Source organism: Mesocricetus auratus, unplaced genomic scaffold (genome assembly GCF_017639785.1).
Source record: "Mesocricetus auratus isolate SY011 unplaced genomic scaffold, BCM_Maur_2.0 contig_10019_pilon_obj, whole genome shotgun sequence".
NCBI lineage: Eukaryota > Metazoa > Chordata > Mammalia > Rodentia > Cricetidae > Mesocricetus > Mesocricetus auratus.
The window spans coordinates 1,449-23,380 of NW_024434657.1; the positions used below are offsets into that span (position 1 = coordinate 1,449).

The window sequence follows — 21,932 nt, forward strand, 5'->3', positions numbered from 1 at the left end:
CTTCACAGAGATAATAAATGCAGCATAAACAAAGGTCACATATCTTTACATTATTAAATGTTTCACAGCATAAACAAAGTAACACACCTTAAAATAATACCCTACAAGTCATTTTTAGCTGCCCTTCCTAAAAAATGCTTGTGTAAGATAGTAAGCATATCTATTTACTTTTTTAACTCTACATAAATCCTAAGGAATCATATCATATACCTATGATCTATACCACAAAATTTGTGCAAAAATAACATGTTGCCTTAGTCACTTTTTAAAGTAACATTATGGTGCATAACTCATAAACATAACTCAGATTATGAGACCAACACACTGCCTACTGCATAAGTGCTCAACACCCTTAGCCATCAGAAAAATGTGAATCCAAACAACTCTGAGATACCATCTCACTCTCATCAGAATGGCTAAAATCAAAAACACTAATGACAGTTTATGCTGGAGAGGATGTGGAGAAAGGGGAACACTCCTCCACTGCTGCTGGGAATAACAAATTGTGCAGCCACTTGGTATGAAGATTCCTCAGGAAAATGGAAATCAGTCTACCACAAGATTCAGCAATTCCACTCTTGGGCATATACCCAAAAGATGTACACTCACACAATAAGGACACCTGCTCAACTATGTTCATAGCAGAATTATTTGTAATAGCCAGAACCTGGAAGTAACCTAGATGCCCCTCAGTTGAATAGTGAATAGAGAAAATGTGGCACATTTACACAATGGAGAACTATTCAGTTGAAAAAGAAAATGGAATCTTCAAATTTGCAGACAAAAGGATTGCACTATAAAAAAACATAATTTGTGAGGTAACCCAGTCTCAAAAAGACAAACATGGTACGTACTCACTCATATATAGATTTTAGACATGGAGCAGTTGATTGATAGCCTACAATCCCACAGCCAGAGAGTCTGGGAAGCAAGGAGGACCCTAAGAGAGATATGCATGGTAACCCAGAGAAGGGGAACGTGATGAGATATCCCAATTGGATTGGGAGCATGGAGGGTTTGCTATGCCCACAGATGAGGAGCACAGGAAAGTGAAAAGAGGCCACCGAAAAGAAAGAAGGAGCAGAACCAGCCCTCTATGCACTCAGGGGATGAGGGGCTTCCTTCGGCCTTCCTGGTGGGTCCTACTTAAGTTAAAGCTCATGGTCACTAACAGAAGATTAGCAATCTCCATACTCACCCACATTAAAATCACATTCTAGCTGCTTTCCTATTGCTGTGATAAACACCATGAACAAAAAGAACCGTGGAGAGGAAAGGGGTTATTTCATCTTCCACTTTCGGGTAACAGTTCATCACTGAGGAAGGCAGGGCAAGGACTCCATGCAGGAATTGAGACAGAGACCACACAGAAACACTGCTTGCCTGTTTGCTTACTCTGGCTTGATTGGTTACCTTCCTTTATATAACCTAGGGCCACTGAGCCATGGGAAGTACCACCCACAGTGGGCTGGGCTCTCCTCTATCAATTATCAGTCAATCAAGAAAATGTGCCAAGGCCATTCTGATGCAGACAATTCCTCAATTGGGTTTCCTCTTCCTAGATGTGTGTAGTTTGTGTCGAGTTGGCAATAACTGACTAGCACAGGCCATCTCTGAAAATACAAATGTTGACAGAAAATGAGAGAGGGACAAAGAAGAGAATTATCTTCACCTCTCCTGGCTCTTCTCATTTCCTCATCCACATCATGGCTATGATTCTCTTAGGAATCTGTGACCTTCTCCTTTTGAATACCTTCTGTAATGTAGTACAGAGGCCATTGAGAAGAGGGGATTAATAGGCAAGAAGCCCCTAAAAGAGCATCAGTCTCTAGTCTGGGGGCCATGTATTATCAGACCGATTCTACTCAAGTTTTGCTCAAGGGAAAGCCTAGGGGAATACACATTCATTACTCGCCAGATACTTTAGTGTCAAAACACCTTATCCACATAGTCATTTGATATTTCTTCTTTGCAACTAGGTAGTGGAAACAAATGGCATAGAAGCAGAGGGACTGTTGAAGACTTTGTACCTGATAATTAGTTCATTTTATGTCATGCAAGCAAAGCAGGAAACTCTTCCAGTCATACTAATATTTCTAAATAGCCATATATTTGGAATTATTTATTAGTCTAGCCTTTTCCTTAATGCAAATCAGCAGCAGAACTAAAGTAACCACTATATAACCCGCTACTAAATCCAGAGCTCCATCACTGGCAGTTCCCATGCATGGATATTACCAAAGAATAATTTAATCAGTGTTATACCATCTATTTGGACAACTTCTAAAAACGTATTTGTTGGTTTAGAGCCAAGCACGGACCTAAGGGTTTTACATAGACAATCTTTATGCTGACCACAGTCCTTCAGATAAGCTGTATTGTCCCCAACTTACTGAAAAAGAAACAGCCATGTTAGAATAATTCATCAGAAGCCAGATTCTAACCTTGGTCTATTTGCTGACATAGTTCATGAAAAATACCAGTGCTGGAGCACATGGACCACATATGCACACGGTTGACAGGCCCCTTCTTCGCAGCCCATTAGCACTGTTGACTTAGAGGGACTCAGACCTACAGCAGTGTAAGAGAAGTATAGCAAAGAACACAGGTTTAGTGACTGCATTGCTTCTGTCTTTTCACAAAGGCCATACTGGCTTTCTAGAGCACTTAGACCAACTGCATGTGTAGAACCTTCCAGGACAGAAAGGGAGGAGGAAGATGCTAACTATCAGGATACGTGAACCCTTCTTTCTGACTTGGATGTGGGAGAGCACATAGTGAGGGACTACTTGAGAACAAGGCCAGAGATTCTCAAAGCAGATGCCATAGCACTAGCTCTCCTGGGCAGAACTCATGTGTTCCCAGACTAAAAGAAATACCCAGAGAAGCAGGACTGCTGGGAAAGCCCCGGAAACCTGTGTCTAATGAGGAGCATCTCACACATCATTTGGAAATCATTTCTTAAAGCATTCGTGTAGGAGGAAGTCTGTATGCCACCATTAAACATGTCACTTACTAGAGGCGCATACAGATGAGGTAATAAAAGGGCGGTTTACCACACCGCTAACCACACCCACTTTAGGCAGGACTAAAGACGTATACGGCTGGACGTAAAAACGTATACGTACGTAGGCGGAACTACGTCACTAGCCAGGCCCACTTTTGGGCATGGCTAGGGGGCGTTATGGGGGAAGGCATAAAAGACAGCACACAGGAAGTCTCGCTCTCTTTTCCTGGAGTTCGGCTTCCGGTTCGGCAGCTGAAAACTGCTTGGCTCATCTGGGTTACTTGTTTGGTATCTTGTGAGTAATTTCTACAATAAATACTTAGTTTTACTTTCAGTAATTGTGTGTCGCTTATTGTTACAGCATCCCTTGGAGCATACGCATTTGAAATTACAATCCCAAAGTCCTGGGTTCTACTTGAAACGGGGAAGGGGTGTTTTTCTGAGGGGCATCTTTTTCATTTGAGCTGGACCATGCTTTCTGCTGGACCTTGGGGTCCTGAGTAAGGTTGAACTGCGTGGCCAGAAGGCATCAGTCAGATTTCCCAGGCTCCTTCCTCCAGTGCCTTTTATGTGCCAGTTCCTGGCCAATGTGGAAGTGTGGAACTTTATGTGAATGATTCAGTTTCCTTATACTGTTGACTCTATAATAAACTTGTGATCTAGATTTCTATTGTCTAACGAACAGACATTTGTAAACAAAGCCCCAAGTTCCACCTGCTTTATTAACTAGATGACTTCTGTTTCTCAGAATCCAAATCTGTGGCTATACAAATTTCCAGCTCTCCAATCCTAGAGTAAGATGCAATCTTGGCTTGGGGTGAAGAGTATCAGGAAATGTCTATGTGGGTCTGAGATAAGGGAGAAGATAGTGCTTCTGAAGCCTAAAAATGTTCCTGGATACCAGGAATCTTCTCATCTTCCACTGGCCACCGGAGAATGTGACTCTGTGTACTCTAAAAACTTAGGGACACTTAATGCCAGTGTGCATAACCCAACCCTGCCATCTTTCCCTCTGAGCTATAATCTTCCCACTGCCACTTTGGGGAGTCAACTCTGATGAGTACATCCAGCTGACAGGGATCTTCCTTTCTTACTTAATCACATCCCAATGCAAGTCACTCTTTTTATCTTTAAGTTTGTAATATGCATCTGGAAATGTGCAATGCCTTACAGGGTACAAAAATATTACATAATTCTGTAGACAGGAAATATTCTCTGACTACTGAACTCAGAGTCTGTTTAAATTGTCAAGGATCACAATTATTAACTAATATAATACAAAGCAGATACCCCTTAGATACATACATGTTGGGGAGGTCCTGTGCATTTGTCAATAAAGCACTGTCTGGCCTATAGGGAATCAAGATAGGAGGGACTAGGAGACCAGAAGGACTCTGGGTAGGAGAAACACGAGATTCAACATGTAACCGCCATGGGGTAGGATGCCTGGAACTATTCTCCGGTAAGAGAAATACTTAGATTAACAACTATGGTTTAATTACTTAAGTCAGAGCTAGCCAGTAAGAAACAAGCAAGAGATAGACAAGGTAGATCTTTAAAGCCGGGAAACAGGGAAAGAGACCAAGACTTCCTGTGTGCTGTCTTTTATGCCTTCCCCTGTAACGCCCCCTAGCCATGCCCAAAAGTGGGCCTGGCTAGTGACATAGTTCACTGCCTAGTATGTATATGTCTTTACGTCCGGCTGTATACGTCTTTACTCATGCCTAAAGTGGGTGTGGTTAGCGGTGTTGTAAACCGCCCTTTTATTACCTCATCTGTATGCACCTCTAGTAAGTCACATGGTTAATGGCGGCATATGGGCTATCTCCTACACATACAGACTCAGAAGAGCCATGGACTTTTGTAATTTTGTTTTTTCCCCTCCCATTATTGTAGGTTCAGTAGTCACGGTAGGACATGGTACATAGCAGAAAATGACTATATGAAAATCAATCAATGAATGAGTGAACGGAACCACTGCTGGAGACTTCGGTGAGAATATTGATGGTAAGAAGGGACACAATGAGTTAAAGGATTAAGAATCAGGATACTTGCACATGGAGGAAACACTGTGACTTCCCTTTCTACCATGGAAATGCCCTTATGTAGAGGAAGATCAACTAAGTTGGTAAAATATGAAGGGCTTTGGTCTAGCTTGATTCCTGTTGCTGTGATCAAACACTCTGAGACAAATCAACACGTGGAGGAAAGAGGTTTTTTGGTTCATACTTCCAGGTCACAGCTTACTATGAGGGAAGTCAGAGAAGGAACCTGAAGGCAGCACTCTATCCTTGAAACAAACTCACAGCTGAGGAAGAACTGTGGAGGCCTGGCTTCTTGCTGGCTCACCTGCAGGTTCATTTACAGCTAGCTTTCTTCTATAGCTTAAGATGACCAGCCTAGGAGTTGTGGCGCCCAGCATGGTCTTGTCTTTCCTACACTAATGAATAACTGAGGGTTCCCCAGAGACATGCCCATAGGCATGTATTATCTAGACAATCCTTTCACTGAGACTTCCTTCTCAGGTAGCTCTAGGCTGTGTCAGGTTGACAGTTAAAACTAATTAATATGGACTTCATCCAGAAACCATGGATCTTTTTGCTGCTCTGAATAATTATTTTTCTACTGGATGCCAGATAGACCATTAAACAACCTTGAAGGCAAACATGGGTAGGAGAGTTGAAGGTTAACAACGTACTGTCTCTTTTCCCACACACGCTTATGAAGAATGGTTAGAGTTAACTGCAACCTGATAAACAATGAAGTCTGTAAGAATAAATTTCAAGCATATGGGTTAATATAAATGTAGGTATTACCATAGACTCTTGCTGAGAAACTGCTACTCTGGGTCTGGTCTGCTGATGCCAAGGCCCTTGGGTAATTATGGGACTGATTCAGATTTCCTGGGTCATGTTGCCATAATGATGAGGAATCTGAAAACTTGATTTGGGATAGTGGCTGGTGGTCACACTCAAATGATGGAGAAGAAATGTCTACATGCTTCCTCCTCTCCAGAATTGGGACTTTTGATGTACAGTTCTTGAAGGTCTTGCAAAAGGGTGAAATGGAGTGATTAGTCAGAACAATTTGGTTAGATTAGAGACGAAAAACTCCTGCAATCCAAAAGAGCCCTACTAATTGTACGTCAACCAATGAGAAATTCTGAGGCAACTGAGATGGTTTTGCAACACAGTGCTGAGCAGACAGCAGCCGAGTGGGGGCAGGGCAAGCCACCCCCAGGGTCAGGGTTTGGTTTTCTATTTTATTAGCACAGGGAGTGACCTCACTACCAGTAAATCGGGTGTCCTGATGTGTGGTTTTCCATTTTTCCCTTTAAGGGATCTCTCTCCACAGCTCTTCACTATTTTTTTCTGAAATATGAATTGTTTATCATACTTACAAAAGCAAATTCCAACTAAAATAAAAGGATCACAGACTGCCATTAACATGCCCATTCTACAGAGTTTAGCAGAGCCCTTAAAATAGGGTTATGAAGAAAAAAACATATTTTCTTCAAAATTCTATTCACTTGAGGCCAAATTTCATGAGTTTCAACTATAAGAGGATATTTCCTTCCGAAAACCTGTTATTACTTCCTCAAAATAATGAAAAAGCACTTCATATAGAACCCTTACCACAGGCACTTTAACATTTTGTGATGGAGAAGTCACAACAGTCAATGAAATGGAAAATTTTCTCTAGGTATTTCCCTCTCTTCAGTAAACTTCTGAGTTCCAATTTGAAAGAAAGAAGGAAAGAAAGAAAGAAAGAAAGAAAGAAAGAAAGGAAGGAAGGAAGGAAGGAAGGAAGGAAGAGAAGAAAGAAAGCCCACAAAAACAAAGTGCTTCGCTGCAGCTACACAACCTGACTGACGCATGAATGAGCAGGCAGGCAGCTAAAATGACGCAGGAGCCCAAGTCACCGGTTGTCATTGATTCTCTATTATTAAAACTTCCCGCAGTGATATCATCGGTGACATGGAAAGATGTTCAGTCACTCTGCTAACTAAAGGAAAAAATTAAAGCAAGTGCCTCAGCTTTGCTGAATAGACTGACAACCACCAGGAGGCCACAGGGCAGCCATGTCTACTGACTGGAGTCTAAACCTGGACAGCCTCAGAGAGACACTCATGGCAGCCCATCTACCTCCAGAAAGTTTTCTTCAGAAACATTTCCCGAGAAAGTCTGCCAGAAGATAGTGTGTTGCTGTAAACCACCAGCATATATGTCTGTAAACTGAAGAGACATGCTGGAAAAGCAGGACATGCATTTTAAAAAGGCCCATTAACAGCAGAATGGGTTCAAAAGATGTTGGCACACAGAATGAGAATCATATGGCTTCCTGTGAGGACAAGTTGTCAAGACTGGCTACTTAGTATAAGAGGCCTTTTCCTCCTCTTCTTTTATTCATTCATTCATTAACTATCTGTTAGGCAGTTACTCGATGAAAAGCACCATGTGAAGACTCGCTCTATGTCTTCAGCAGACTCAGGATCTAGGGAGTTGGTCACTTCAGTGTTCTTATTGACCAAACACAGCACCTTAATTTGCTAGGTTCAATCTGTGTGGTCAGGTGTGTGCTCACTCATTAAATCCTGTATGCCGATGCTGCAGGCATTCACGTCACAGATGTGGGCTCCTCACTGTTCAGTTCTATCATCCATCACTCAGGCAGACGACCACCTTGCATTCATTCCCACAAAACATGTGAAGTTGAAATGCAGACTGAGCCAACACATACACACCTAAATTTAACTTTTGTTTTTGTAGAATTAGCACACTGTCAGAATTTATCAAGTACTACTTATGTAAAACTGTTCTTGGGGTAATTGTGTAGTAATTAAGTATATGAGAGTAATTAAGGATTTCTGTGACTCTAATCATCAATCCTTAGAACTGTATGAGCCTTACTAATACCAGAGCTGGTACTGAAAAGAATTCCTGATTACGACTGCTGGTAATGTCTGAGTAGCATCAAGTACACTCACTGGCTCATTTCTTTTGTAAATATCTCACAAGTTCCTCAGCAAAGTCGATGACATTTGATTTCTAATCAATTATATGTGTCTTCCTGAGATCTCAGAATTATGACATGCTCACACCCAACTTAAGCAATACAACTATTAGACTTTGTTCTTTTGCAATCTCACAAACGCAGTTGTGACTAAATACTCCCAGAGACGGGGACTATGTTTATTGTCTTTATCAAAATGCCTTAAAAGTTAACCTTTAAAGATTTAACATCCCATCAATGAGATCAGGCATGGCGATACACCAAAAAAACTCTTCACGGAGAGTGCCAATGAGCAATTGTGGTCAGTAAATGGTCACAGAACAAGAGGTGAACTGAACTCCTACCTGCCACAACATTCTCATTTACATAGTGTGCTGTGATTTCCAGAGCTGCAAAGATGTGTTGGTTAGGACAAGCAGTTTATAAAGTGTTTTGTTCTCTGAGGCCTGTTGGTAGCTAGACCCTTTGTTTCCCCATGCAGTCAATCTGAACTGAGTTGACAAGTTTACAGATTCACACTGGGGTAGGAAAATGCCACCATTGTCTGGACACTGTCTGGCTCACTTCTGTGGGGGCCCACAGACAAGGCATATTTTAAATCATGAAAAAGACAGCTTATAAACCACAGGGGCTGTGAGCAAAAGCAAGGGCTCCCACTTCCCACTGCTACTATGCTGGCATCAAATAGCCTCATGGTGTTTTCCTAATGAAACTGAATAACTGGACCATGGATGACGGGATGTTGGCAACTGAAAATTCCAAAGGAGTAAAAAATAAGAGCAAGCAGAGGAACCCCAAGAGGTACCCAAGAGGTTGGACAAGATGGGTGAAAATCTTGGCAGGGTCCTAGGAGTGACTGAATCTGTGTCCCAGATAGGTAGCATTGCCCAGTTCACAGATTAGGGAATGGAGAGAATCTAACACAGATATCTTTCTATCTCTCTCAGCTTTGCCTTTGAGGGAGGTCATGTACTACATTCATTCTGCTCTGTTCTTCTTCTCTGCTTAGACTATCAGCATCATCATTCGTTTTATGGCCAGGATGATGCGAGAGCCCCCTTTCAAGATGACAAAGTAGAAGCTGGTTGAACAAGACACTGTTGGCTCAACTATGCTGTCTCTCTACCCAACATGCTCTTATACTGACCATCTTAACATGGAAAAACAATAAACTTGAACCCAGCTGTTGCTACTACACCACGATGAAAAATATCCTGGAAGCTCACACTCTGCACACACAAATGCTTATGTGAAATAGCTGGGTCTTCAGAAGCCAGTACTGGACCAGAACATTCAAATACAGGAAACAGGGGTAACATACCCAGTTCAGTGTGTCTATAGGCTTCTGAGTGGCTATCAAAAATCCACAAATGGGGGCAGACAGTTCAATTACTAAAATATTTGTCACACAAGCATGAATACCCAACTTTGGATCCCTGATATCCACATAAAAAAACCTGCAGGTTTTGATGTGCACATCTGCAACCTCACTACTGCAGGGTATGGCAGCAATCAGATTCATGGACACTATTAGCTGGCTAGTCTAGCCAACTGGTGAGCTCTGGGTTCCATGAGACTCCCTGTCTCAAATGTAATGTGGAGCATGATCAAAGAAAATAATCTGGCATTGTTCTCTGACTGTATGTGCACACACCCATAGGAACATTCAAATATACATACAGCACATAAACATAGGCACGTGTGCACTCACCCAAGGGAACATCAACATATACAGATAGCACATAAACACAGACACACACAAACACACAGACATACCATGGGTGGGGGGGACACAAAGGAGTAGGGCATGTGGCCTGTAGGTTCTCCATGTCAAGTGTGTGAAAGGGAGTGACAGAAATTAAGCCCCATGCGAGGTTAGGTGTGTACTTCTCTTGAGCAGCCCCTAGGGTTGTGTTCATTTCTAATTTTATTAAGACAATGCTGAAAGGGCTTTTGTCTAGTGTAGTATCTAAACCAAGTGTGTTTCTACTTCGTGGCTATTCTATCCTTCCTTTCTTCAGAAAGATTCTGAACACACATAATACCACAGTAATTCTACCATTCCTCCATTTTTCCAGTTGCATCTGAGAGAAGCAAACTCCCTTCCAGTTTTCAAACAGCTCAATCTAACCCTGATAGTGAGGGCTTGGGTTTTCTGCCTATCCTGGGCCCCCCTCTCACAGATCTCTGTATGATGTTTGAAAATCATCAGAGTGACTGCACTGAGTGTGATGCATTGTTTTTTTTTCTGAGTCCACCTTGTTCTCCTGCATCCTCTCCTCCACTTTGGGCCTAACCCAGGTACCCAGCGGGACACCATCTCCAGTGTGTCTCTTGTTTGCATACTCCACCTCTGCAAACCCTTGACTGCATCTTCCTTGCAACACATCAGGTTCCTCTTTCCCCTTTTAATTACTGCAGCATGGCGGTCGTTAAATGGCATTCTCCTTGCCTGGTACTTAGAGGGTGACCAACAAACACCCGTTGAACTGAACTTGGCCTCTCTTTGATGTGTCCAGAAGCAGGAAGACTGTGAAAATGCTCTTCTAGGAATTCCCATGGCATTTGAACAACCAGCAGTGAATAGGGCGTTTAAAAAGAAATTATCCATTCGTAAGTACCATAACAAAATGTACAAATATCAGCTCTCTGGCAACTAATCCAGGCAAAATTCTGAAGCTTGCCTGGCCAAGAGAATTACCCTGTCAAGAAAGAAAAGACCAAAGAACAAGCTTACATGGTTGGAAGGAGTGTCCTTATGTTGACATCTAAAAGAAAAGATCAAGTGTATTAAGAGGTTGCCTTAGAGATATCGCCCAAACAGAGGCTGAAAATTCTATCAAGATTAAGTCGGAAGGACATCTCTTTACTAATAAAGGCAGTCTGAACGGGTGGTGTGGGTGTCAGTAAAGCCAAGGGGAGGACATGTGAAAGAGAGCTGGTGTTAATACTGACAAAGTGTATCCTTTACTTAATGAAAATACAAGTCCAGCACACAATGTCCGCGTTCAGTACCAATTAGCAGATGATTACCAAAGGGTGGAGGATCTTCTTTTTATTCCTCATCACTAAGACAAGAGCCCCTTTGAACTCTGACCTTCTAAGTTCCACATAAAACGAGTGTGTAAGAAGAGGCACCCTGTTTCCCCAAGGAGAGTTGTAAACTTCTATTTCTTTTGGTGTGCTTTTGACTTGCAATCAACTTGATTATGGATTCAGTTTAGAAATGCAAACCTCTTTCAAAGCCCACACAGTGTGCCAGGGCAGCGATTTCCAGATATTTACATTGTTCCATGTCTCAGCTCCTATCTCTGCAGATGGAGTGATGGCATTTCTCCCTGACCTCTGACCCCTGACCTCTGCTGCAAGTTAGACAGACGAGATGAGTTGTGATGCTCTTTAAAACCAAGAACATCTTCAAAGAAGGTACAAAGACTCACTGTGACCACTGAGTTCAAAATTCTGACACTCTGTGGCTTAAAAAATGGTGCTTTCGTAGAGGATGAAGTTCCCTGTCACTAGGTTATTGTGTAACTTAAGGGGACAGCTGCAGCTAACAAGCACACCAGGCTAAGAAGGTTCACTCACTCCTTGAAAAACAGCATATACATTTAGTCCTCATGGAAGGACTGGTTGGTGAGAAATGCTTGCACCTAGAGAGTTTCAGGACCCTGCAGAGAGGACCAGTAAGACTGCATCGGGCCCCGACCCCTTCACCAGCTGGCTAAAGCCTGGGCAGTTTCTTTGCAATCTCATCACCACAGCCACTTGGTCATCACTCTGGAGTCATGAATTCTCATTTTCCCTAGCTCTATTCTGAAACTAATTTATGGCTGCTGTTAGCTGGTTCACATTGGCTACAGAAGTTTTTAAATATTAAGAAAGGAGAAGTTAAAAAAAAAGCACAACACTTTCAAGCTGGAAATATATTCTTGTTCATCTTTCAAAGGAGAGATATAGAGGAAAAGTATTTTGCCAATGTGACAAGAAGGATGCTCCCTGGGTCCTCCTGATTTTTTATCCATTTGTTGAATGAGAAAGTAACAATTACTTATCCAGTAAATACTTATTAAATGCCTACTTTGCACCAAGTATTATGTTTGCCCTGGGGCTACACACATGACCCTTGTTCCCAGAGACTAATAAATAAAAGAGAAGGAGAAGGCAGAGACTGAAATGAAGTCAGTCCCACGTCTGTGCTGAGTGCTCTTCAGACCAACTTCCTGGAACAAGTATGAAAGGAGATGACACTGTCCCCATTAGGGACTGAGAACCCAGGCACAAAATTCTGAACATGCACAGAGTATAGAGTTGACAGGAGTTAACTGGACCCCTTCAAAACCCACTCATAAAGTTTTGTTGGGAGAAAGAAAAGAACAGGGAGGTGACATTAAGTTTTGGCTTGATTAAAAAAAACTATTGGTAGTTAGTTTTTTGACACAGGTTAATTTTTAAAGTTTTTACAAGTGGGTTTCACAACTATAAATCAAAGCAGGATATACTGCATTTCACTGGACCTAGGACAATGCCTACTGTGAATTACTCTATTAGTCTGTATACCACCAGAAATAGAGATCACTCACTACCAGCTATAGGATGCCACTGACCACTGACTGAGAGACATGCCCAATTTCAGCAGCATTCATGTATGGACACTAAAACAGTGTTTCACAGAGGTGACCAACTCTGACTTCCACAGAGTCCACACCCAAGCTGCCCACTTCACTCCCAGATGGGTGCTGGTAGCTTTCCAGACCATGCCCTTGGGTCTCCCTTCATCAGACAAGCTGCTGGCCAGGAAGGTAGTCTTTTTTTTTTCTACAACTTACCTTGAGCAACTGCAGCAGGCACTTACAAAACCATGTCCTGCTGTAACAGAAGTATGAGAAGATGCTCTTAAGTAGGAGAAAGCTAAAACGACTACTGAACTGAGAACTCTAGGGCAACCAGTGGACAAGTACAAGTCAGGGAGATAGGTGGATCTTTACTCAGAGCAGTGACACTGGCTTTCCAGTGTCCACCCTTGTTACAGATGGCCACTGTCACTTTCTTGTCTCCTCCTTGCTGCTCAGGGTTCTGCTTTGAGGTTCTTGTTCAGGCTTAGCACCACAGTACTGCTGGAGTCAACTATCTAAGGTCCTTATTTGCACTCAGAGTAAATACTGGCTTGGGATACCATCCATCTATTCCAAGTGATAACCATATAAATAAACGTTATTGGTGAGAGGACAAAAATGAAAGACTCACTTTTAGAATGATCAGAAGGCGTCTCAATGGACAGTATCATTTCTGCTCATATAGAATTCTGATGACAGGAAGTAAATGTATTTGGCAGCTGTAGTCTGTATGGTTTGGCATTTCGGTTTTCTGTGGAAGTCCGCTAGTGTACATGCTTGAACTGACAAGATGAGTTTATATAAAAAAAAGAATCTGAAGAAGATTTATTCCTCCACATGTGGTCCTTGTTGAACACAATACCGGCACAGATCGAAAACCACTATAATTTCTCATTTCCTACGTTCTTTTCTTTCTACATGAATATGTATAGTCATTACTATACATGAAGAAATGTGTTGAGTTCCCTAAGAGATATGATGATGGGTCAGATAATTCTGGCCTCAGAAGGAAGTTTATATATTAATGAAGAATATATATTTGTCAGATAAGCTAAAAGATGGAGAGAATGGAAGATCTACCCAAGAAATACAGGTGAGACACAGTTCATAGCCAGGGGAGATGACATAGCCAGGGACCAGATGTTGACCTGGCTTATGGGAAGGAGATGACAGACAAGGACAGCAGGGCTCCTTTCATACAGTCCTCCTGGTCATTCAGGGGCAGGATGCTATTGCTAGAGTCAGCTCTTGAGGTATCACAACACTGGGAGCACAAATAATTGCCATGGGCTGACAACTATGGGTGTCATAAGTCAGTTTATCTGAGGAAAACACTATAGGATTTCATGCCTAATAAGTGTGTTAATAAGTATGTATGTGCGTGTGTGTGTAGGGGTAATCTAAAAGCCCAAGTCTGATGTAAAACAGAACATCTGATACCCACAATAGGTCTCTAGGACACTTGATTAAAGGCAACAGCAAAACACTGTCTTTCAAAACTCAAAGGGCTGCCAGCCCCAGCTTACCATGGACATGGATACCATTTGACTGAAAAGCAGGGTTTGTTTCTGGATGGTAGGACTTCAGGAGTGAGCCTGGTGGCTGTTGGGTGTGGGGAGGGTGTGCTCTCTGCAGCAATGACGGAGGAGCTGGAATTCTTCCAGGGCTCATGTGCTGAGGAGATGGAGTCGGAGGTGCAAACCTGGGAAAACAATTCAAAAAGGCAGTATGACCAACTCTCCAAAGCCCCCTAAGTTCCCATTCTGGCCCTACACAAGTGTGACAATACGTTCTTTCAAAAATCCTTCATAACCATTCTCTTTCCCTTCCAACCACCGAGTTCTTCTGTGAGACACAGAGGGAAGAAAAGTCACCAACAAAGAAAACCTTAGTCACAGTTTGGGCTTGTCAGGCTTCTTAAACTGCATTTCAAATCCTCTGGGTTTTGTGAAATTCAAAGCACATTCATTGCCAGGCCCTTTTCCTGCTAATTTTAAAATCCATTCACATTTTAAGGGAAATTCGATTCGTATGTTTCTGAGTCATTTACACTTAGCTCATAAACATTTTGTTTTGTAAGGCACATCTGAGGTCCAAGAAGTGTTATGGGTCCTTATTATGATCCCCTCTAACTGGAGTCTCCTTAAACAATACATTCTCTCTTGCCAGGAGTAAATTAACTTAAACCTCAAAGGTCAAATGTGCCTTGAAACCCAGAACCTGAGAGGTTGGTTTGGGTTCTGTGCTGGGTAAAGAACATTCCTGATGGTGTAGAGGGAATGCAATGTACAGCATTCTTTGTCATAATGTGTAACAATCACAAGATTGTTGGGTTTTTTGGTTTTGTTGAACCCAATGCCTTATACATGCTAGACAAGCACTCTACCGTTGGGCTGTACCCTCAGCCCCAAGTCCAAGAGTACTGGTTTCTGAAAGGAGACATACTGATACTTAAACAAGGAGGCATCACCAAGTAACCTTGGCCAACTGCATGTTTATCTTCTCGTTGTGAGGTTCTGAGTTACAAGATTTAGAATGACCTTTACTGTCTAACAGAGGAGGAAGGTAGTCTTCTGAGAACAGCCTTGCAGTTGGGAATGTCCACGGAGAAATCAACAGTGTTACTTGTTGGTTCAGCAGGGCACTGTGATACTCATAGCAGAGAAAGAAGCTGAGGGTCTTTCAATGCCATGAGAATAAGCAGTAAAATGATCTTGGGTAAAAAATATGCTAGCAATGAAGTATTTAACGTCTTCTCTCCAAAGTTCACCAACATGAAGACATTTAAATGGTGAAATGGTGCCTGTTGATACTGTGCAGGAAGAGCAACTTTATTCTGCACTGGAAAATGCAGGCCATCATCTGTGACACTAGTTGTTTTATAGGAACAAATGGCTCCACCAGCCTGGGCACCCTGGGAAAAAGGGAAGGTGCATTAGACAAGTTTACAACGTAATTGCAAAGGTTCTGAATCATAAGGCAGAGCTTCAACACTTATGTTGAAGGAGTAAGAGAGTATAGGACAAATGCCATGTTCATTTTGTGTTTCACTTGGGAAGGGTAATGAGACTATCTACCTAAGAAGATTGCATAGGAGCCAAGAGGAAGACAGGGACTCAAAGCAAAGAGGTCAGAGCATCTAAGCAGACCAGATGTGACAGGATGCCTAGGAACTGGTCACTGAAGTTTTTACGCTAAGGGAAGAGAAGGGTAGCTGTGTGTCCTGTGCTGGTAAATGTGCACTTTTCTAAGCACACCCTCTTAATTGGGATTATCTGGGAAATAATCTATGCTGACTGGCCCTGAGAGAAAACACAGCAAACAAATCCTGGCACTGGCCTGAGAACATCTAGTAAAACACATAAGCCAGGATTCCCCATATGGAGGCTATTTTCTGGGGAACATGTCCTTATTGTATCTCTAAAGTCACTCTGAGCTCCTAGAGGAGGCATGAGCAATTATGGAGTCCACACTGGCGCCCAATCCTGGAAGCCCCTGTTCTTATAGCCCTTGGGGTGGGAGAGGAGAGGAATTTGAACAGCAAGGTGTGACCTACATCATTATCATGTAATCACACCAACATTACAACTTTGTTTGGGAAACAAAATAATTAAGACCTCTCTCTTGTTTTCTTTGTTTGAGACAAAAGGCACAACAAGCTAGAAGGTCCTCTGGGGTTTCCTGCTGGGACTTCTGCAATCTTCCTTCAGTCTAGGGCTAAAGGAGCAAAGCAATGAGTAGACAGTCATGCTGGGACTATTTGGGAACGCTGGAACAACCTAAGGACATAACCCCTACCCCCAACCGACTTGATACATCTGAATCACATGAACTGGGTTAATAGGGAATATAAATGGGACATGAAGAGTACAAAGGGAGCCCAAAGTTGTTCTGAGTAAAAATGTAATGATTTTGTCATTTGCAATGACAGGGTCAAAAGTTAAATTATGACTACTAATTAGGGAATAGAGAATGCAACACATACAAGGGTATACTTTATTAGAATATTTTGAATCATCTATAAATAGATTATGTTATAAGAGGAAAATGGCTCCAATAACAGACGAAAGAGTCAAAGACACCCCACTATTAAAAGTCTCACAAGAACACCAAGCTAGCAACTATAACCTATATGCAGAGAACCTAGCTCACACGCAGGGTCTCTGATTGTTACTTCAATCTCCATCAGCTCCTATGGGGCCTGCTTAGTAGATTCCGTGGGCCATGTTCTCATATCACACAGCATTTCAACTAAAACTAAATTTATTTAAATATCCTGTCCCACCCCTTGCTGAAGCATCCACCTTCATCTTTTTCTTTTTATAGTTATAATCAAAGTTGGGGCACAAAATTCTAGGGATCATGACTTAAATGCAGACAGCCTTATGAAATCATTTCTCTAGAAGCTCACCCACTCATTTCCCCCAGATTAGCACTCAAATAGTGCCAAAGGCATTGAAGAAACTCCCATGTAAAACATGGCTATGTACAGGTCAGAATGGGCTAATCCACAAATTGTCAAGAGCTAGCTTTCCAGCAAACACACTTTAAGCCCATTTGAAACCATGGTATTCAGCAGATCAATACTTGTCTCCAGAAGATATCTAGTTCACCCCACTCCCACTCACAGTCTAAGAAAGTACGAACAGATAAGACCATGCTAACTCATGTCTGGGAACAAAGGGACAGATGTAGATTCATGTGGCCTCATCCTATGCGATGCTATACTGGGCTTGGCCAGTATAGAGATTTTTTGTTGAACCGTGATTTCACTTTCATCCTGTTCACCAGATCCATTTTCTACGTGACAACCAACCATTTAAAACAGGCTTGGTCACTTCCTACTCCTCTGGAATAGCTCAGTGGCTTCTGTTACCTTTGGGACTAAGTTCATAAGCCTGCAGTATGACTTATGTAATCCCAGTATGAAAGCAAAAGCAGAAACAGCGTGGAAGAGTCCAGGAGACAGGGATGAAGGAAGTTGGGCCAGCAGTTTCCCCAGTCCATAATTTTCTGTCCCCGTTTCAGTAATCCCAGTCAACCGAGGTCATCATGGCACAGCAATGTTCCTTTAGAGACAATGTAGGATTAGCAACAGCCTACCATGAGGTCACAATGCCTATGTCATTCACTTCACCTTTTCATCAGGGAAACACTGGGTCATCATCTCACTACCACAACAAGAAAGTATTTTGAGAAAGAAAGAACATTCATATAATTCTTATTACATTATATTTTTATAATTGTCCTGTTTTATTTTGTCTTCATTAATCCCTTACTATACTTAATGCATAAAATGAAATTTATTCTAGGTGTGTATATGGGGAAAGCATAGGACATACAGGATTTGATACTGTCCACAATGATTCAGATGCCCACTAGGGCAGTGGTTCCCAACTTTCCAAATGCTGGGACCCTTTACTTCAGTTCCTCATGTTGTGATGACCCCCCACCCATAAAATTATTTTGTTGTTACTTCATAACCATAATTTTGCTATTATGAATGATAATATAAATATCTGATATGCAGCATACCTGAATGCAACCCCTGTGGAAGGGTCATTCAACCCCCAAAGGTGTCGACCCACAGCCTGAGAACCACTGCGCTAGGGGAAACTACTGTATTAGCTTCCTACTCATGCTGTGCAAAGTGTCTTACACTGGAAGAGCTTGAAATAAGAAAGAAGAAGAAAAATTTCCCATGTTGCAGGTGTGGATATGAGAGCTGTGGGGTGGGGGGTTTATTCTCTGCTCTTGCCCCCAACGGTGTGTTCCTATGCTGGTGTCAGTCAATGCAAAGCACCATGATCAATCAATGCTTCTGTAGCCATCTTCCACTGGCAAACACTTCTCTGCCTTCATCCCCACTCAGTCCTGTGACCATCTCCATCGCGGGCCCCACCCCACCCCTGTCATCGTCCCAGGGCACATCTATCTATCTCTGCATCCCACAGAAGTTGTGTTTTGAACACATCTGTTGTACTGGATTAAGGGCTACCTTAGTGAACTCATTTTGATTTAGTTCTATCTGTGAAGACCCTGTTCCAAAATGTGATACTTTGAGGTACTGGGAATGAGGATTTCAAGGTATCTTTGGGGGATACACAACTCAACTTATGATAAAATCCCACTGAAAGATGGACTTTGACTTTTTTCTAAGTCCTTTACAAACTTAATTGGTTTTGGTTTCTATTTCGTAGGACATAAAATATACCCTGCTAATATATAAAAATATATGGAAAATGAGGTCAGCATTATATATTATCTTCACAGAGAATTTAAACTGAATAAATTTCACTTACACGTTTAAATTCCTAGTATTTTGAGTTAAAACAGTAACATAGTATGATATTAAAGACCCACAATTTCATAGCTCAAGCAATTTCCTCATATAATTGCTGAGCCTCAGTTTCCCAGAGTGCAAACCAGAAACAACCAGATTGCTCACTCTGCCTTCCATATTGGATTCTAAAAAAATAAAATTATCTACGTCAGAAGGCTGTTTAGAAAGAATAAAATCAAACAAAGTGGGAAAGTCCTGGTATCCATTTGCTTAACTTTCTTTCTTACATGTTAGTGACTGACAGAGTTCCTGAGACAGGGGCCAGAATAGATGGGGCTCAGCTCATACTAGCAGGTCATTCCTGTTCAGTTTTAATTAGCCTTGTATGAATGAGGGACAGGGCTGAAATGCTACACACTATAAACTTTCCTAATTACTAACCTCACCTTCTCATACTAATTGTGGGGCCACAAAACTGGTCACCTGTGGAAGAAGACAGATACCTTCTGAAACATGAGAGAGTACAACAAAGAATTCTGTCCTGGTTTGTTTTTGATGGACATATACAACAACATCAAAAGTATTTTTAAAGCCACCTAACGGGGCTGGAGAGATGGCTCAGTGGTTAAGAGCACTGACTGCTCTTCCCCAGAGGACCCGAGTTCAATTCCTAGCACCTGCATGGCAGCTCACAGTTGTCTGTAACTCCAGTTCCAGTAGATCTGGCATCCTCACACAGACATATATGCAGGAAAAACATTAATAAATTATTTTTAAAAGCCACCTGAATAATTAGAGAACATTAAAAAAAGAACTTCTAATACTCCTTGATAATACAATTCAGAGAGGTATAAGGTTTTTCTTGGATACAAATGAACTTTTCTAGGGTAACCCATCTCAAAAGGGGACATACTCCCATTTCCCCACTCCTGTACACAAGATGAGATGATTCTCTGTTGAATGCTGAGGTCTCCCTTTAACCAATGCTGTAAAGTCAGAAGAACCCTTTCTTCTGCAGCAATAAAAAGTTAATAGTGTTTGAGGTGGGGCCAGGGCTTGTGAGTTTCCGTTATAGAGAGCCATTTCACCCAACACTGGGAAGAAACTCCTCCCAGAATGGAGCTCTATGAAGCCTGGGGACTGTGCCTGTCTGGTTCACACCACCAGTGGGAAGGCAAAATAAATGCTTCCCTCAAATTCATGCACAACAGTAGGCCTGGGTGTGTGTCTGTGGGGGGGATGGGGATGCTGAAATCAGCAGTGTTTAGAATGAGATAAATATGCCTCACAGTTACTTTTGAGGGGCTGACTGGAAAAGATACTGGTTGAAAATTATAACCCTTGATCCTGGTTCATAGTGCAACACTTTCTAGGTAGTTAACCTTTAGGGAAAACATGTCCCATGAGCTGCTCCTGCATTCTAAAATGAAAATGGACACTCCCACCACCTTCCCTCACTCAGAGGACTCTTGTGAGAAAGTGGTGATTGTGTATTTGTCACTAGGCTGTGAACAAATAAATGGAGGATGTTACAATTTTGGGCAGATCAGAGCTTCCCCAGAGTCTGTCTCAGACCATGAACATCCTTTTACTTACTCTCCGGTTCAAAGCAAAGACACCAACACAGCCATTGTCATTTAACTCTCTTCTGTCATGGGCAGAGAGGGATTCTCATTGCTCAGTATAACCCATGTAAAATTGCTGTCACGTGTCAGTGGGTCCAGCTCCAAGTAAGTGTCTCAGAAGTGGGTCTTATCTTACTGTGTGGCGCAAGCTAGTTGAAGAATCACTGAAGTTAGGGATTATTGTTTTAAGTGTAATAAATGTAACTACTGGTAATGATGCCTACTATTTTTCTGATTATGATCCAGAAAGCTGGCTGTTTTTAAATTATTTACACAGGGCTGATTTTTTTTAAAAAAGGGTTTAATTTTGCAAGCAGGTTAGCCTTGACACAGCGGTAGATTGCAATCTCTATTTAGCTTGTCTTAGTGAAGCTGGATCATACTGGAACAAGAACCCTTTTTACATCTAACAAACTGTTATCCAGGGTCATGGGCTCAAAAGTGGAGCTTTTCCATAAGCCACTCGGGAAGAAATCTTGACCCAGGAACTTCACACCCAGAATGAAGAGGCAGGGCAGTCACAGACACACATAGTAAACTTATAAAATTGGGCCCCTAAGTCCTGTATATTTTTGGTAAATTCGATTTCCCCATGAATGTTCAAAAGCTGATGAGAACTGTTGTCATCTAGGGATATAACTCTGGCTTTCAAATACTGTACTATGCATGCCTTGTAAGCACCCCCTAGAAACAAATTCTAGGACTGAGGATGTGCCTCAATGGTAAAGTACCTCCTGGTACATACAAAGTCATGAGTTCAATCCCCCAACACAAGGGAGGGGGGCAGGTGAAAGCGGGATTGAGAGGGAAGGGAGGGGGAGAAGGGTGAGGGAGTAGGGGAGAAGGAAGGATAGATAATTCTAGACATGGTCATTGTTCTAGGACAGAGAACCAAGCCTCCATTGACATCTGAACTTCCTATTTCTATCAAAAGGAAACTGTACTGCGAAAAGATTGCTAAAAATAGTCTACAATGTGTTCCCACCACCATCCTGAAAGGATACATGATCATTTCTTGTAGGCTAGTCCTCAGATGTTATAGTGGCTATGTCCAAGGTCTTTAACGAGGCTGTGGAAGTGAGAGGGGTCATCACATCACCCTCACAGCAGCTTGTTTTTTTAAGCCGCATACTTTGTGCTTCAGGCACTGGCTGAGATCTCAAAGTCTGTACAGATCTCTACATGATAAGTCTCTCCAATTCAATCTCCCCTGACCCCTCCCACCAGAATAAAGATTTTATGTGACTTCTGTGGTAAAGGGGTACCTGGTGGACAGTCAAAAGGGATGCAGCTAAACAGTGCCCAATGTCCAAGAGTTTACCTCACCAACAAAAATTAACCAGTCTAAACACTCAAAACATCAGCACTCCTAACTTTAGATTGCCCTG

At 42.1% G+C, this 21,932-nt stretch overlaps 1 long non-coding RNA gene across 2 annotated transcripts; it reads right to left on the bottom strand.

Moving 5' to 3' along the window:
- Nucleotides 1-927: 927 nt before the first annotated feature.
- Nucleotides 928-17,967, bottom strand: LOC121138644. Of its 2 annotated transcripts, XR_005875548.1 has the most exons (4): nt 17,513-17,967; nt 14,163-14,338; nt 2,445-2,571; nt 928-1,613 (listed from the first exon to the last, which is right to left on the bottom strand). It is a non-coding gene; the product is annotated as an uncharacterized LOC121138644 (long non-coding RNA). The 2 variants fall into 2 exon arrangements; XR_005875547.1 differs by having other exon boundaries at nt 928-2,571; nt 17,513-17,803.
- Nucleotides 17,968-21,932: the final 3,965 nt, after the last annotated feature.